This window comes from Topomyia yanbarensis, chromosome 3 (genome assembly GCF_030247195.1).
Source record: "Topomyia yanbarensis strain Yona2022 chromosome 3, ASM3024719v1, whole genome shotgun sequence".
Taxonomy (NCBI): Eukaryota; Metazoa; Arthropoda; class Insecta; order Diptera; family Culicidae; genus Topomyia; species Topomyia yanbarensis.
Genome location: NC_080672.1, coordinates 265,858,785 through 265,878,724, shown reverse-complemented (window position 1 = coordinate 265,878,724; position 19,940 = coordinate 265,858,785). Strand labels below are relative to the sequence as shown.

The 19,940-nt window shown below is 35.1% G+C and overlaps 1 protein-coding gene across 2 annotated transcripts in view; it reads left to right on the top strand.

The window, feature by feature from the left end:
- The window catches only part of LOC131694009 (uncharacterized), a 405,981-nt gene that overhangs the window by 219,813 nt on the left and 166,228 nt on the right, over positions 1-19,940 (top strand). The gene's annotated exons all lie outside the window — the stretch shown is intronic.

The window sequence follows — 19,940 nt, the reverse complement described above, 5'->3', positions numbered from 1 at the left end:
TATATAAAATTGAACTATTTTGATCGATTTTTCGTTCATTTCTCGAATATCTTAATATTTAACATCATTTTAATAATTCGGATTGTTAGTCTTGAAGAGCTGCATAATTTGTTCTTTGACATGATACACTTATCTTTTCTTGTTTTCATGTAATTGGGTTATTGAACTTGGGTATTTTTATCTCATTTTCATTAATACTAGCTCTAATTGAAAAGTATGGCACTTACTGTATCTTTTCTTCTTTTCATTCGAAATCCAGGAAAATTTTACAGAGAAAATGTATTATTGCCTTTCAGTTCAGTGAATTTAGAATTCTTTTGGAAGTAAATTAGTTTAAAGAAAGTGTTATTACTAGCATTTTTGTTATTTTCTTAAAATAGTAAATAATAAACATCACCACTATTATCATGGAATTCGTGCATCTCAGCAAGATCTACAATTCTTTCGTCAACTCCATTCAATTATCTCTTTGTTTCGACGCAAACTCATTTTTATCGCCTCGTTTCATATGCAAAAACAACGATTTCAAGGGGTGGGCGTAGCGTAGTTGGAATCGATTGCCTTGTACGCAGCGCACCTGGGTTCGAGTTCCGACCCCGCACATAGGGTTAGAAAATTTTCATAAGTTCTTTTTCTAACCCGAAGAGGAGAATGACCTTAAGGTTCAATTCTCTATAATCGAAATTTAAAAAAAACAATGATTTCGAACCCAGTAGATTTGTGGTGATGTCACGCTGTGTTAGCTATTAAATTGCAGAGAAATAAAAAGCGATAGGGATAAAGTGTCAAATAACAAGTTATAGAGAATGTAAAGGGGCACCAAATGAACAAATGCAACAATTTAGTTGATTATTCCTAATTATAATAATTACAAAACTCTCCAAAATACATTATTTTAAATTATTTTTCTAATAAAAACTCATTTAGTACAGTGATTCTCAACCTGGGGCGCGCAAACCCCTAGGGGGCCGTGAAGTCGAAGAAAAATATATTTTCCAAAGAAAAATATATTGAAATTTCAAGTCTTGTTTTCTAACGGACTGAAAATAATACATTGAAATCATACAAAATCGTTGTTTATCCGTGGGTGTCCCAGGGTGAATTCTAAGGGGTTCGTGAAACGAGGAAGGTTGAGAACCGCTGATTTAGTACACTTAACTAAAAAATATTTGTACATTGAAAGGAAAAATTTATCAACCTCCCAATAAAACCTTGGAAGTAACGATATAAAAGATATTATTTAGATTAGAGTCTTTTAAGCACGTGCAAATCGATTACAGGAAAATTTTAGTGATGAAATTACGAAGAAACGCGAAGAGATATGAATACGATGTTGAGAAACAAACTATGAATCGTCCTAAAACTCAACTTTTAGATAATAAATATTGCTATAATCATAATTCATTATTTTGAGAAAACTAACAGAAACCTCATAAAAGCACTAACTTTTGTCTACTTTACAACTAGAAGGTAATTAAACCTAACTAACTGAAAGACATGAGAACACGGTTCAATAGGTAATTTTCTCACCTTTCCAATGGAACTAAGAGATTTAAAATAAGAAGTAAACTTTTTGAGTTAAAGGTATTTTTAGAAAAATAAGTTTTTTACACAAAAAGTTCAATAACTCTATAACGGTTGAGATATGATGGTACATGTTGATTGATTTTTTTCTCCAAATATGATAGGCAATCACCCCTCGAGAGGTTCCTAATCATGAACCAAACTCTCTGAATAAGAGGGAAAACAATAGTTTTATGGAATATTTTACAGCTATCTTAAAACTAGGGATACAGTTCTATTTACTAGAATGGGAGCAGTTGATGTTTTATCAAGAGCTTTCAGCTATCGTATCAGGGGCTGGGACAGAAGGTGGACAGTGACGACAGGAGGGGGAAGGGGGGTTTGAGGTAAGACTCAAACTAGCAACATTATGGTAATTAGAAGATCAGCCAACTTAATTACAGCCTCTGGTTGCCTTGTCATAATGAACCGGGTCGACAGATGGTACTATTCGGACCCGCAGGGGATCCTCCCCACGTGATCAGACCGTATATCGTGCTGGTTTTAAATCTAGGTAATGCCAGCGTAGTGGTGAAGCTGGTCACATAATGGCACTCTGGCAGTGCAGGGGGATTCTGAGGACGATAGATAGAAGAGACGGGGTTGGATTAGGGTATTTGTGGGTTTAACCCTTTCATGCTCAACTTTTTTCTATTCTATGTAAGGCTTCAAAGCAAATTTTTTCTTGAAATTGGTGGGGTTAAGAATCACGAAAAGCCTTTTTTCATAAAGATAGGTGCTTCCCTCGCAGTGCTAGAAGTTGCTCAATTTTTACCTTCCAATGCTCAATAGAATTCTCCTAGAATATTTACAATAGCCCAATTGCGTGGAAAACGTAGCCAAAGACAGTCTGAATTGATAAGTTTTATCAGTTTTCAATAATATTGCAACATAACGAAGAAATAAGAAAAAATCCATTTCCGTCGCCAACGTAAACTGTCCATGGCAGCACTGCTCCGGCGGAATCCAATCAGAATAATTGCAATAACATCAGTTCTAAAGCCAATCCTTGTAACTGTTAATACTCAAATGAAAGTCAATAGTCACATTTATTAGCGTTACTTGCGTTTGTAAGCAAATCTTGCTTTAATCAAATTTTAAAGCTGTTCAAAAACATTGTTGTCCACAAACAACATGGGCATGAAGGGGTTAATAAAAAGGTATATGAGGGCCATATAAGAAAGATCGCGACATCCCGAACTGGAACATCGGGCGGTCTAGCTCAGGCCCGGAGGGAATGCTTTAACTGTGATCTGGCGCCACAATACACAATTATATGTCTCCGATTATTAAATCCAAGTATTAGTACAGTTGGACTATGCTTTATTTCTACTTAGTGGAGAAAAATTTGAAATAAAATTGTCTTGTTTGAAAATTGTTTAAAGCCACATTTGTGTGTTAAGATAAATTTGATCTTCTTGTGGGAAATCATACTGGGCCAGGGATTTGCTCAGAAACACAAATCGTGTTTTCGTTTTTGGAGCTAGCGAGCGTCAATCCGGCACTAGCTTAGTTCTGTCACTGAGTTAGTGTCAGATTCTGATGAGACGAAGTCGAGACTCAAATTCCATAACTAATTTAGTTACACCACTAACAAATTTTTTTGCTGTTTTGATACAACAATCTCTTACCAGCTAGACCTACGTGACTGAGACAGTTCAATAAATACCTTATGCAAGGATGCAAAATGCCTACCTTTTCTGCGGCTGTAATTTTTCTGCCTACCTTCTCATTTCTTTTTTGACGCTGCTGTCGTTCGCTATTGCAGGATGCCCAGCGCTGTACGACAGTCTGTAAGCAAAGCAGTAACATGACAAAAAAATACTGCCCCCAGTGCAGCCACCAGACGCGAGCGGTACAGCTTCTCTTTCCTTATTTTACACTTTTTAATATTTTTAATCTATTCAATATTTTTAATCACAAATGATGACAATGAATGCGGTTCGTTTACGCCACGACCGGCATTAACGCTTTCGTGTGCGGGCCTCTCCCTTTGACCATGCAGAGAAAAATGTACAAGGCGAGAGAACAAACTTTACTACGCCACACTCTCACCGAGCAGTCGGAGTACAGCAGCGAAACAAAAATGTATTCGACTGCTGTATGAAAAAATGTACTCGGTTTAGTTACCGTTCTGGCTAGAGCTGCAGCGATGCGTCGCACAGTGGCTGGAGGCTGGCCAAAACCTCAAAAATTTATTTTTAAAATGCTGATATTTTATATTTTTCCTAAATTTCTCATGTATTGAATGATGTATATTCAAAATTTTATTGTCATTGGATAAGAACACGATTTTTAACGTCAGTTTAAACGTAGCAACGTTCGGACTTTTTAATGATTTTCATTTTCGAAACCACAATTCTCGACAAACATATGATTACGGCCTAAAAGCCAACTGTCAAAATCCACTTTGAATGGAAATTCCAGACAAACCGTTACTAGTCGAACACAGTTCACAACAGTTTATGAAAGAGAAAACTTTTCTCTTTCGTTTACTACCAACATCTGTGATTGGCGTGTATCGGTTTGTCCGGAATTTCCATTCAAAGTGGATTGTGACAGTTGGCTTTTATGCCGTAATCATATATTTGTCGAGAATTGCTCTGTTCACTTCTAATGCGTGTTGCTCTTTTGATTTTGGTCCTATTTTAGCTAAACCAGTCTCATTGTGAAGAGGAACAAAAGAACTTGGTTAGCGATTAAAACACATTCGGTAAATTTGCATGGAACTTGACTTTTTCGTTTAAATATGTTTGAGGTGGTCAGATCAAAAATACTTTTTTCACTAATGTATTCTGTACACATTTCGGAACGGTCACATAGTACACATTCTATGGGAAATAACCTCTACTTTTTGAATATCATGGTCTCGTTCTGCGCCTAGGTGCGCAAAAAGGTTTAAGGAGATTTTGAAACTTTGTTGCTGATATGCAGGCGCATGGTGTTTTGTGTAAAATAGTTAGACAATCTGCAGTAAACCAACACGTTATTCAAGGGATTTAATGTAGTGTTCTTCATTTTTCATGATATTGCTGACATTGGTGAACAGTAACGGAAAATCTATCATGAAAACGGGATCATAGTTATAAGAAAGGTTCAATGACACTGTATGGAAAAATGCATTTAATATTTTACGACTTTTGACATCAAAAATGAGCTCAGCACCTCAAAATTTTTGAGGTTTTGTCCGACTTTTTTTGAAGATCCGCCACTGTGCGTCGCTTTAGCTGGCTGTACGGCTTGTGCAAATGTAAATATACCGAAAAAAATGTAGTTTATCGGTACCGTTGGCATCCCTGACCTTATGACACATTCTTTCGTGACGTTACAACAATAACTTTATCAACAACGCCTACATCAAAACGTATTACAGATTGAGAAAGTAGACAAAATTGCACGAAAGATTCAAACAACATTAACTGAATATACTGCACACCTAGAAAAAATCGTGTAAATTTACGTCTCATCAATCACATAATTCTGGCGTTTGTTCTGAATAGTAGTGTAATTTTATGTCATTGCGCATGTAAAGAATATGTTTCATGTAAAATTAAACGGAACACGGTTATGTTTCGTCATTTCGTGAATTACGATTTGTGAAATTGTGTCATGTTTCCAATTACGTCAACTATAAAATTTAGATTTTTTTTATGTGTAGAAGAGGAATGTTTTACGACCGACAATGCAACGTGACGTTACAACGCGTCACTAATTAGAACTTTCAACGTATTTCAATAAAAGCCCAACCATCAAATTCTAGTATATTCAGTCTATGTTGATTTTTCGTGATTCGTGAAATATTGTCTACTTTCCGGATCTGCAGATTATTCACATGTAATAAGTTTTGATGTAGGCGTGCATTTGATAAAGTTATAACATATTTGTCGAATGAAGATTCGTCAAATCGTTGGAAACGTCACGAAAGAATATGTCTTATAGGAAATGTAAAGGAAATCTTCCCTTTTCATTTTCTATTCATTTTCAGCATTCAACCAAATCGCTCCAGACAAAGTAAGAAGATAACCTTTTTCATATGCAAAACGCCCCAAATCGCAAAGATGGAGTGCATTAGCCCTATACCTATATAAATTGGTCCAAATCGGGCTTTGGAGCACTGTACAACTATTTGATTTGTTTTTCCGAGAAAACAATTGAAGCAATGACAGTTGAATCCGACACTGGATTAAACAACGGGGATGGGTCCTCTAGTTTTTCCGAGATCATGATTTTCTTGCTTTCTTCTATACAGTCATGCGATAACAACGACAGAAGACAATGTGACAAGAGTGCGAAACGAAAAGTACAAACACTGCATAATCAAGCGTATGTAAATGTATAATTTGACATCAGGAACTTAGCTCCTTATGAGTGGAGGAAACGGTAAGGCGACTGTTCTTGTTGAGCAATTAGTGATATCCGCATTCAAATTTGAATAGACTGCCTCAGAAGTTTTTTTTTAATGTGCACTGGGTGCTATTCATTTTATACATTATATTGTTATTGCTGTAGAAATTGCGTTTAGTTGAATCAAGGTGAGCTATTATGCCCGCCAGACATTCCCTTAACACCATCAGTGTATTCTCAACAATTTTGATAGAATTTAAAAATGCCTTTGAAATGTATCATAGCGACCGGGGCCCACAGCACTATTTTAACTTTACTGACTTTGAGAACTGCAAACACCCATAAAAGCTATTCATCGTTGCTTGATTAATCCTTTCAATATTCATGAGATCGCACCATTTTAGCTCCAGAGCGAATCCGCTCTGACACACATCTACATGTTAAACCGGGGTCAGATGATGCATCCATAAATTACTCATTCGCGCTTTGTTGCAAACGTCCTTATGAATATAATGAATACGATGATTAAGCGACTAGTTCATGATAAAAGTATTTGTTTCTCGATGTCCGCTTACTGAACCGATCGTTGACGGAAACTAAGTGGTGTGAAAAATGTAGATTGAACTAGTGCTTGATGTGGGTGGTAAATTGATAATCCTCGCCGTAACCGCAATAAATGATAAAAAACGAATGGCACACCGCAATGCACAGTGGTCCAGAATGTAAATTTTGCAGGAATTTTAGGATTTGACTAACACTAAATAACTTAGCCTTATAATATGTTTAGGAAAGTTGTCGTACTTTGCAAGCCCCTACTTTTCGTTTAAACAGAAGCTAAATGGTTCTAAGATTGACAACATCGAAAATTAAACTTGTTAACGGTTCGAGATAGTGCTTGACTATCGTCAATGAAGTTGTAAAACAACGCATTTTAGAAAAAAAGTGCTAAAGATACGCAAGCTCCATCTTTCATACTTTCCCTTCTTAAGATAGATAATAACTAATACGGAAGGGTGATTTGTATCAATCACAGAAATAGATTCAGCAGGTTCATGGTTCTGACAGTCGGCACATGCTATCTCGTTTAATAAGACGAAGTCCAGGATACGACTGTTACCATTGGCGTGCGCACGGGGGGGGGGGGCGTTCTAGAGTTTTTTTTTAAAACTTTTATAAGCATGATTTAAATGATGATGACATACGAGAAATACGTGAAACTTACTGCATAACTCATTTTGTTTAAGAAAGCCATGTAATCTTAAAACGCCTCGATAAAATCGTTGCAAATTCGTTGCAATCAGGAATCTCTATCGATAACATGATAAGGTTGCTGAGAGGAAGCGGTAACTGCAACAAAGATTCGGTGTCTTTGTTTGCTTTTAACGACATTAAATCAGTCAGAGATTACTAACTAGCAAAAGTTATAAAAAATCTACTTTTGAAAGGATTTGGAATATACAGATAGGAAATATGTCGGTTCTCTCTGCTGTTGCCGTGAGGTATATTAGTGGATTTGAGCAATTCATTGTAACATTGCCTAAGCTCGACTCCTGCCAGCAGAAGATAAAAGATTAGTACGGAAGATTATCATTTCTAGTTCTCCGATCAGTACATTCACTTGCTCTTACTTGAGTACTATGGCTCTGGTTTTCAAACCTACTAAGTAATCTCTAGCTAATTTAATGTCGTTAAAAGAAAAAAAAGAAACTGTGCCAGAACTTTTCATTATACGAATGAGAAATATGAAAATAGGTTTTTGGGATGCATTTAGGAAAAGGCTACACGAAAACAACCAAAATATAATTCAACTCTTATATAGTTAAATCATCAGACAATATTTTGATTTTTTTTATTCATTTCGTTTATTTGATAGGCACAAATGCGTTAGCTTGGCGGTGCCAAATTCTTTTGTTTTTACATTTTGGATATTTTAAAACTAGGAGGTTACAATGTTGAAATATTTTTTTTATGAAAGAGAAAAATTTTACAGCTATCTTAAGACTAGAAATAAGATTCTATATACGAGAGAGGGGACAAAAATTTTTTTTATGAAATATTTTAAAACAAGGAATTCAATAATTACTTTAAGTTTTTAGGAAATATTTACGGTTATCTTAAAACTAACAATATAGTTTGGTACACAAAAAAGGGAACAAATATTTATGAAAAATTTCACCGGTGTTTTAAAACTAGGGATACAATTCTATTTACAAAATGGGGGACAATAGTTTTAACAAAGAGGTAAAATTACAAATATCTTAAAACTAGGAATACGGAATACAAATTTGATTATTTATCGGAGACTTATGCTTGGTCAAGATAATCAGAGGGGGGAATATTTCCAAAATCGGTGTAGGAGCAGTTGTATCAAGGGCAGGGGAGAGAATGCATAGATGGTGACCGGGAGAGAAGAGCAAAACTTGCAACTTTCGGACAAACGGGAGATCAGCGAAACCAATTAGCGCCTCGGTCTGGTAGGTCGGATTGGCGGATGGTATTCTTCGGACCCGCGGGAAATCCTTCAAAAGTCATCGGACCTCGAGTCGCTCTCGGTTCAGTTTCCGTAGTGGTAAGGGCGACGGTGGTTACATAGTGGCAGTCTGGAGCTGATCGGTTCCACACGGCAGGAGGAAACTTCTAAAAACGAGAAATAAAAAGAGAGGGGCTAAATTGGGATATTTATCGTTTTTATGAAAGTGTAAATAAGGGACATATAGGGGAAATCACGATTTGCCAGCATATCTCGGACTGGGACATTGGGTGGTGTACCTCGGGCCCGAAGGGAATCCTTTAACTGAGACCTGGCGTCCAAATACCCGGCGCATACCCAGACAACGTGCTCGATGTCGTGATAGCCCTCGCCACAAGCGCACAGACTACTCTCCGCAAGGCCAATACGCCGCAAATGCGCATCTAAGGTGTAGTGGTTGGACATAAGTCGGGACATTACACGAATAAAATCCCGACCCACATCCATCCCCCTGAACCAAGACTTCGTTGATACCTTTGGGATAATGGAATGTAGTCATCGTCCAAGTTCACCATTGCTCCACGAGGTTTGCCAGCTGTTGAGTGTCCTCTGACGACAAATACTAAAAAATTCGTATATGTCACCATTTAATACGCTTACCTTTGCTAATAAGTCGGCCTTTTCATTGCCTGGGATAGAACAATGAGAGGGGATCCAAACAAAGGTAATCTGATAAGATTTTTCAGATAACGTACACAAGGACTCCCGTATCTTCCACAGGAAATATGTGAATTGCTTTTTGGGTTTCATCGAACGAAGAGCCTCGATAGAGCTGAGGCTGTCCGAAATGATGAAGTAGTGATCTGTGGGCAGAGTGTCGATGATCCCAAGGGTGTACTGATATATTTTGATTGTTTTTGTATAGCTTTCAAATGGTTTACAATATCGCCTTGACGTCAAAGAAGAAGTTACAGGAAATGCTTTGGGCCTTTTGAAAAACCTATTTATTATGATTAGGGCATGGCAAAAATTTTTTTTTTGAATCTCAAAGGCCCCCCTCTCATATTGTGACAAATGTCAAAGTAATCTCAGATGCCAAATTTCACATCATTTGGACAATTTTAGATAGGGGGGCCCACTTCGCTTGAAATTTTTTGAAATTGGTAGTATGGGAAAATATGGAGGAAAAATACATTAAATGCTATAACTTTTGAAGTAGCAATCAGAAAATTACAATTTATACCTCTTTTGAAAGGAAATAATCTTAGTATTTGAATGGAGATATTACGGGAAATAAGGGAAAGTGGGGTACTGGGTCATTTTGGCCCCAAAATCCCATATTTTTAATGATTTTTCTGCTCCGTGACGCAAATCATACATATTTTGTAGTTTTTCTAATGCGAAAAAATCTCAGAAATCGAACGGAACTCTTTTGACTTTAGTCCGAATACGAAAAGTTGGGGTTATAGGGCTTTTTGTCATTCATATTAAATTTTATCATTTTCTCATACATATATCTCTATTATTCTTCAGGCTTTGAGAATTCAAAAAAAAATTTTTATTGCGATGCCTTATTGGAGATAGATGAACGCGAATAACTTATAAAAAATAAATAATAAAACAAAATAATTGTGTTGTTGATAATTGTGAAACATCGGCAGGATCGCTTGTGATTGCAGTTTTTGTCGTATGATAAACAACTGTAAAACTGGAAATTTATTCATATTTAAAAGGTATGAATAATATTACTATTTCTCAGCTAAGGTAATATTATAAAAATTGTATATATCATTTTCATGGCTGACACGTAGCTCTTTTCTATCTCAAAAAATTTCGTGGTTCTCAGTTTTCGTGTGCGTCCTCTAGCTGCGAATGTTGTTACGGAGAGCTTTTTTTGAAAAATATTTCAGTCGAAAACCAAGATTTTTGTTGGCAGCAACGTTTAATTAAATTAAATTCATTATCGTGATTTTGGATCTTTTATTAAATATCTTGTTTTTGGCAAGACTAACAACTGTATTCGTTTAATAGGTTTGTGAATAAAATGAATATGAGTTGGTCCAATTCGGACCTTTTTGCCCTATATACGATCTGATACGCGATCGCGAAAACCTGTGTGAGAGGAAAGTGTGCGAAATTCGTCGAGCTTACAGGAAAACATAAGTTTTCGCAAATCGGTTGACAGATTTCAACGTTATAGCTCATATCCTATTTTTAGGTAATTTGGCTCTTACTTTTTATTGTATATTTCCAACAAAGTTTTTCATATATCAAAGAAAACTTTTCATTTCACAATTCGAAATTTAGTGAAAATCAAATAGGAATAACATAGGCAACAAAAGGAATTCATTTCTAGTGCAACAAAAATCTATAAGAAATGGGTAGTCCGATGTGGAACAGGGTTGGGGTAATCCGGATCTTTCAAGTATTTTTGCGCAGAACCGTTTATACACCATACGATAAAAGATCGGAAAAAGTCGTCTTAGAAAAAAATGTGCGCAATTGGTCTGGCTTGCAGGAAAAAAATATTTATTTGTGAACCGGTTGACACGTTCTAGTTATATGGCTCATAATCCCTTTAAGGGTTAATGAGCCATAGAACTGGAACGTGTCAACCGTGTCCTAGTAATACTAGGAATTGGCCCAGTTGCTCCTAGGATATAGGATATATATATATATATATATATATATATATATATATATATATATATATATATATATATATATATATATATATATATATATATATATATATATATATATATATATATATATATATATATATATATATATATATATATATATATATATATATATATATATTGATAGGTTCTGCGAATGTTAGTCTGATTGTTACATATCGTTATCATGTTATCGGTAGAGCATTTAGACAAAACTAAAAAAAAATCGCGGGATGAGAACCTTATTTGGCGTTGGTGTCGGTCTGATATTCCTGCAATATACTTTTGTCACTCTCTTAATACAAGATTCGCTCTGTACTATTCATGACCTCCACAAACTGGTCTTCTTTATGTCACTAAAGGCACAAAGTTTCAAGTGCTTCATAGTCTTTCATGGATCCCTGTATTTGTACCCATAGTGCGTCACCACTATCAAGAACATTTTGAACATGGCGCCTCTAGAACAAATGCGAAACTTTTGGCTACCAGATTCATATGAATTTCATAATATTACCACCTTCGTTGATGATGCGTATTTGCTTTTCAACATTGATGTAATTTGTCGTGAAAATTTGTTTTGTGGTACGTTGCTTCAGAGTTTAAAGAAATTACACGGTTCAATGGCGATTTTGTACTTTTCATGTGTATATCTCATCAAACGGGCCACAAAACAATGTTTGAAAAATGTTGTAGATTTTGAAAATCTTGATTTATGGCAAAAAACTATTTTTTGGGACTTTCAGCACTAAAAAATAAAAGTATAGAAAATATTGTTCAAATGTTGCATTATTTCGTAGAAATTGAATAAATATATGAACACTCTGCAACCCCATAACATTGTTTTAAATGTTATGTTTTTACCGAATTAATTTTAACCGCCTGGCACAAGACCTAATTTGATTTTAGTGTTTCGAATTCATCTCGTTAATAATTAGCAAAAACAAAGTTAGACGATGAACCTAAACTGGTACCCAAACTATCACTAGTTTAGATGCATTGAGCCCAAGTTGGTGCTAGTTACTGAAGAGATGAATTCGAAACACAAAAATCCAACTTATTTTAAGTTAAGTCTTGTGTCCTTAATGCACAAATTGGTCCAATAAAATTTTTCTGTTCTGGGAATGAATATTGTGTAGAAATAACCTACTTGCATTTATTTTTTAAATAATATTAGATAAGTTATCCTCATAAAGTTTGCCTAACACACGTACGTCTATAGCAACATATCTCTTACCACTCAAAAACTAGGTGACCAACTTAATCGCTGTTTTCAAGTACTTTTTATTTCGAAATAAATGTGAAAACTTGCTTAACCTGCTATGATTTAACTGAAATGTCTAAACATTAATTTTAAATGAAACTTTTTCTTTTCACCAAACACCTATTTCCTGGCGTTGCTCGCACATGACACCCGTGAATGGAAAGGAAAAAAAGTACCACACCCACTTCCACCACCGGTGTTCCGAGGCTATTTGTTCACACTAACTCGGTCCACTCATGAGCTTCATATTTCTTCCGGATGCCCACAAAAAAGGGCCAAGCAGTCTAGGAAGGAAAATTAGAAAAGACAACTGTCAGCTGAAAAATAAAAACTTTTCCTTATTCTCAAAACTGTAAAGCATGTGTGTATCGCTTTGACTGTCGCAGCAAACGCTTTAGCTGAAATTTAGCGATTTCCACTTCGGTGAGAGCTTGTAGTTCTCACCAGCAGCCATATCTCTTGTGGTGTCAACTTGGATCACCAGAAGGTACGCGCCTGCAGGCTTGCGAATAACGAGGCAAAAGTTTTCCTATCCTCCTTCCCCACTTCACATACACATATGTAAAGATACCTACATTGCATTGTGCAAGCTTCGCATAAACATATAAATTTTCAGATTTTTGTCGTGTTGCCTCGAGGTTTCTTTTTGTCCTTGCTTCCTTCCGGTATCCGCTTGCCTCATGTTTTATTCATCCCAGATACGTGAGTATGGGGATCTAATAGCAAAGTTTAGGCGAGCATTCCTGTGCAGCTTGTTTCATTCAGAGGTCACCCTCTGCTGAAGCTATGTGCCCCACCCAGGAGATCATTTCGCTCGGTGCGGTAAGGTAATTCAAGCCGTTTGAAAACTTTAGACCACTTCCATACAGCAATGTCAACGGCAGGGAACATTTGGTGGGGTATAAGGTATGGCATGTCCAAGAAGTTTGATCCCTTGAAGGAACGAATACAACACTACATACAATTTATGTTATATTGTGTGATATTTTGAAAAAGGCAAGTATGAACTTTAAATCTAATGCAGTGGGAAATGGAAGGACTAATGATAATGAAATAGAAGCAGACATATTTTGAACTTGGGCATTAAACAGAAAATTAACAGAATCTTCTTTGACAGTTAACCCAGATAAAAAATAAACGACGTGGTAATCGATACGGTTGCTTTAATTGAAAATTTGATTTAAAATGAATGCACATAATTGAAGCATTAAAAAGCCTGTGATTTTACATATTCATTGTTGAGATATTACACATCATATATTTTTTAACAATAATAATAAATTAAAACTTATTGGTTTTTCAATTATTTAAACTGTAATTATCAATCGACGTGTGAAATTATAACAAAATTCATTAAAAAAAATCACGTGAAGTGGGGTGTGCTTGTGGACAGTTATAGATGTGCGGCCCTTATCATCTGTTTTTATAAGGTAATTCATAAGCAGTGCTATCTTTTGAAATGAACCATCTGTGTTATGCAACTAATTTGTCCTATCTTAATGAGAATAAGTTGTAGTTTTACTATTTTCAAAAATGCACTTATTATATCGTATGTTACTTTAAATATTCATTGATTTGATGGCATTGTAAGGAACACGTATCCGCTGGGTGATGCTGATATTTATTTGGACTAAGCAAATTATTTAGTTGGTAAAAAAACCAAGTGTTTATTTAGTCTGAAAGCTACAACCTTCCTATCGACTGCTATTACATTTTTTATTAATCCGGACCGGAATTACGGGTTGAAGAGTGCGGTCAAAAAATCCAACGATGTGCGCTCAAAACACTTAATTGAATACTTTAAAAGTCCTAGCACAACGTTAATGTTATGGGTTCGATATTTTTCAGGTTGTCATTTCATTCTGAGAGGTGAAAATATCGCGTTAGGGGACAACAGAGCAAAATATTGATTTTCCATCCTACACTTGTATTTATCAAAAAACCTGCTCTATCTCAAACTTTGGAGCATCCATTTGTTCTAGGAATTTGATCATCGATAGTAACAGAACAATACTGTATACTTAGATTTTCGTGTTTTCATGAATTTTTTTCACGACTGTTGCAAACGCTCCGTTAGGGGACAACACCAAAATGAACACAAACGGTCGCAAATGAAGTGTTGTCCCCTTACGCGACCGAAGTGTTTGTTGAAGCTCAAACAAAGCGAAGTATATTACCTCTAGACATGTAAATAACTCAAAACAAAGATTTGAAATGCCAAACTAGATGTATTTCTAGTTTCACCTTCATATGTATTTGACAAATGATATTTAGAAATAAAATTAATATGGATTGAGAACAGGCCACACCGCATACCACAGTGTGGCCGGGTATAGAATAGATTGTAGACCACAATCGCCACTTTCTAAAGGTTCGAAAATGGTGGTTTCAAGTAGTTTTGGTAAGTTGAATAAATTATTGTCATCGGAAAAAATATTAAATAAAATTAAGTGTTTATTTGAGTGACTCAACAATTTTTTATTTTGTTGACCAAATAAGTTTTTTCAAGCAATTTTAATGCGCTGACTTTGTTTTTTGACATTATAAAATCTTGAAAATAAAATTGACTCTCGATTAGGCCAGATCAAAAAACGTCATTAGGGTGGTTCAATATTTATTTTCTTGTTGCGTTAAAAATAAACAAATGTGACACTGAAGCAACTCAGCAAAGGTAAGACTGTCAAACGATTATACTCAGTCTGCAGTTATGATATTTACATATTGTATATATGGGTCATTCCACGCGAAGTGATCAAAAAAGATGCAAACTTGAAATCGACCTTCACGGATTTGAACCAAATTTGGAGGAATTGTTCATCTAGGGTCAATATATAAAAACCCAAATTTTTGTGTCAATTGAACCACCCCTCGAGTCATGGGAGCACCCCCCGTTTTGGCAAATTGCCAAAACCCTTGATTTTCTTTTTATCATATCTCCGGTTCTGTTTATTCTAGAATCAAACCGCAAGTTGGCTTTTGAAGAAAATTGTTAAGGAGTCTAGAAAAAATATAATTTTTTGCCGGTAGTGCTGCCAAATATGCGATTTTTTCAGTTAAATATTAAAAGTTAATTTTTCCCTCAATATATATATTTTAATTTTGAAAATTCTAATGCCATCGCGCTCCTCAGACATTTTTACATAAACAATACTAATCATCTCAATATAATATGGCCGCATCCTGAGATATACCGTTTTGAAGGGAAAAACTCCCATTTTCTCATATAAAAATCCATTTTTATTGGCCAAAATTGAGAAAATCTTCAAATGGTCATAAAAATCGACACTGATCTGCTAGAAGCAAACCAAAAACGTAGTTTTTCATCATTTCTTGTCTACTTCACGAAAAATTATGTTTGAACTCAGAATACTCAAGTTGGTTTTTTAGTGTTGTACGCTTGCGATTTTATATGGGAAATTGTGGTTCTTTCTCTTTAAAACGGTGTATCTCAGGATCCGTTTAAATTATATTGAGATTATAAGTGTTTTTTATGTATAAATGTCTGAGGAACACGATGGCATTAGAATTTTCAACGTTAAAATATATGTATTAAGAGAAAAATAACCTTTTAATATTTAACTGAAAAAATCGCATAGTTGGCAGCACTGCCGCCAAAAATTAATATTTTTTCTAGATTCCTTGAACAATTTTCTTCAAAAGCCATCTTGCGGTTTGATTCTGGAGTAAATAGAATTAGAGATATGATAAAAAGAAAATCAAGGGTTTTGGCAATTTGTCAAAACAGGGGGTGCTCCCATGACCCGAGGGGCGGTTCAATTGTCACAAAAAATTGGGTTTTTGTATATTGACCCCAGATGAGCAATTACTCCGAATTTGGTTGAAAACTGTGAAGGTCGATTACACGTGCCTTGATCACTTCGCATGGAATGACCTATATAATATCGCGAAACACTAGTAATACGGTTGAAGTAAAGATTTTGAAATAGAATAACGTGCTATAAAAACATTAAAAAGCTCTGTTAAACTACGATGTTTGGTTCATGTAGAAGAAAATCAATTCCGAAAAGACAAACCGTGGTTTGTTCCAAGTGGTCAATAATTATAAACTGTGAAGTCCCGTTCCATTTTTTTTTTCAAAAATTTCTCCACGGCTATTTAGTTGGAACCGTAAATCTCTACCATCTTTTTATTTGTGCTGCTACCAAGCCTAGTTCGATGGGAAATTATTTTTTTTCAATCGTAGGGCATTATAGTAAAATTTTTAATTTTCGAATCATTTTTTCAAAAATTTCCAAGTCCTTGAATCTAAAAAAAAATTATAATTTGTTTTCAGCGGTTTTCGTTTGTTTTGAGACTAGATGCTGATATTTTTAGACATATTTCGACAAAAAAAAATTTCGATTTTCAACATTTCATGTATTCCCCCCTTTGGATTTTCGATGTAATAAGCATTTTATGTAAGACTTTATGCGAAAACTTAAGATGACCTTTTTATTGATATCATGTCTCTTGAACACCCCTAGTTCTCCATACAAGCTTTGGTTTTAAACTGTGAAGCCCGGTTCCAATTTTTTTCAAAAAATTCTTATTCAGGGGTTTCCTGGGACCCAAAACTTTCGCCATTTTTTTTGTTCTGCTCCCCGATCGTGTGTTGAATAGTGTTATCCCGTCAAGTTGAAAGAATATTTAAGGAAAACAAGTGAGTGTTATTCCCTGTGACCAAATTCTTCCGTGCGCTCTCATACTTGTTTGGCATATTGCGTTCCATTCCATATATTTGAACCCTGTTCTGAAATTGTTGATTTATCCTTAGATAGTTTATCCATTGATAGATGTAATAAAAATTCGATTATTCTGCGATATTATAAGGTAGGCCTCCCCCCCCCCCTTCCTCTTTCCACCCCTTAGGCCACTCATACCACTGCATGGCTGCGCTATTTCTAAAATAGGTTGCTTATATCTTTTATGTCTGTATCCTGTTCTGTAGGCTCCCAAAGTATCTCTGCAGAAGCATTTACCGTACTGTAACGGAAAGCGTTATGGGACAACACTTCAGTGCACCTCTATGAAAGAACGATTTCAAAGCTTGTTATATACAAATAGCACATTTTTAGAAAGGTATTGTTGAGTACTAATAGCTTCTGAAAATATATCATAGTTATCGTGCATTGTTTTCGTGAAAAATTGAAAAAAACATGATTTTTGTGTAAGGGGACCGCAAAAATGGTCAATTTTTGCCCCCCTTTTATCCGGCAATCCATTCACTCAAAAAATTTGCGTCCAGAGATGAAATCTTTGTACAATATGAATACTATAAAATGGCATTTAAGAATACTCCAAATTAATTTTATTACGAACATACCGGTGTGGTGCGGGAAAATATATTCAATTATTAAAAACGAGTCTTAAATGTATTACTGGTTTTTATTGACGAGCGTCATAAAATTCTTTTAAAAAACCTCTATATATCTATGATGTGGGAGCCTTAAACCTATACCAACATATTTCAGAACAACTTTTACTTATATTAGCAGATTTATTTTCATGAGGTAAGCGATACAAGTGCGTGGAATGTGTCTACTGCGACAGTAAAAACTCATATTTTCATACGAAAAGTTATTGGCACTCACACAACTTCTCCGGATAAATACAACGTGTTACGAACAAGTCCATCGTACTTCTTTGCCGCTTTTCTTTGAAATTAAGTGTATAATTTGACGCTTTTATTGATTTCCACGAAATTAAAATATTATCACCTTCTCCGGTGAGAAGGAAAAAATCAGATAAATTTTATCGGAAAAATTATTCCCACGCTATTTGTGGAGTCGAAGAATTTTGCGACTCATCTTACCTTGGAAAAGTTAGACATCGGATAAGCTTCTTCTCGCGTGAGTGAGTGAGAATTACAATTACTGCTAATGATTAATCGAGGTAGCTTTAGCCACATTGGCCATCTTGATGATCCCGGGGAACTATCCAACTTACATATTGATGTCACACCTATTTCTCAACGAATTTTACAAACTTGATTTCAAATGAAAGATATGATAATCACATTGAGTGCCATCGAATTTTATTCAGGTCTGACTCTTGGTTCCGGAGTTATAGTTTGGTTAGTAGGGGAATTATGGAAAAACCGACAATGTGGGTAAAACCGACACCCCACAACTTTCCCTAGAAATCATTTTTTTCTTCATTTCATAATGAACCTTTATTATTCGTACGATTATGGAGAGCATTAGAAGACAAATTGGATTTACGTTAGTTTGCCGAAAATCATAAAAATAAGCAAAACATATGACAGCAGCGTTCATACTCGTCTGGATGTTAAACTTTGTTCGTAGATTTGAAGGTTTCAACCGAACAAAAGCTTTTCAAATCACCACCTTTTCTCAGTACCTATTATTATCGGCCTTTCCTTTGATCAACTGGGTGCATTGCAAACTTTGAAAAATTCAATATTTTTTATTGCTTTTAAAAAAAAAGTTCGCTGTTGGGGTAAACCCGACACGCTGTTAAGATGGTTGTGTTTACTTGCGACTTATTACAAAAGACTGGGGAGCTTCAATTACACTATTAGTATACTATAGTAATAGCAGAAATAAACAGAAATACAGTAGGGTTCTGTTTTTGGCAACAATATATTTTTTTTCAGTTGCTAAAACTGCAACAGTGCCAAAGATGGAACCTTACTTTAAAAGCTTTTATTTTCAATTTGTGACATTTTAAATGTTACAAGAACATTAATTGAATTTGTGAAATGAAATGAAATGATAGAAAAAAAATCAGCAAATTTAATTTTATTCGGTATGCCCACCTCCATAAAGTATAATAAATATAACTCTCATGTTTGGAAATAAAGTAAAAAGTGATATAAATGCTTACAACAAAATGCGCATTGAGCATTTTTTAAAAGATTTACTATGTAAAACAACAATGTTGCCAAAAACGGAACCCATTTATTGCCAAAAACGGAACTCTTTTGTTGCCAAAAATGGAGCATGCCAAAAACGGACTGTTTTTTTTCTCTATAAAAATAAAAATCAAAAATTGAATTCTATCGAAGCTTAGTTCATCAAACCGAATTACTAGTGTTCTCTTGGTTTGTCATAGTTGAACTCTATCACAGTGAAACAATCATCTTTTGTATACCCCGGTAGATCGTTGATTATCAAAGTCCCGAAAAATCAAAATCTGAAAAAGGTAGTTTTACTAATAAGTGTGTGTCACTTATAAGTGAATGAATCCTATTAGTAGAATGTAGAACGCTTGCAAATCTTCTCTTACAAAATAAAATGACACTGAAGGTTGTAATGATGTTCGTAAGGATTACTTGGAAATATCCATATCAAGAAATAATTCTACAGCAAAAAAATACTTGTTTATAATTTTCATTCAGCATGTTTCTTTCTTTGAGCATGTGTTAGAATTTAGCGCTTGGTAGTATGCGTAGGAAAAATTGTGTACAGCTTCGCCGCCGATTTATCCCATATAGCATTCATTAAACTCTAATAGAAGAAAATCATATAAATTAGATTAGATTATCAGTATTCAAATCATGCAAAATAGTTGGTGTAAAAACAATTGACTGGGCGGGATGGTGCTTTCGAAAAAGTGGTTATGGTTTTTTCACTACGCAGTTGTGTTGCGTGCCCCGGGA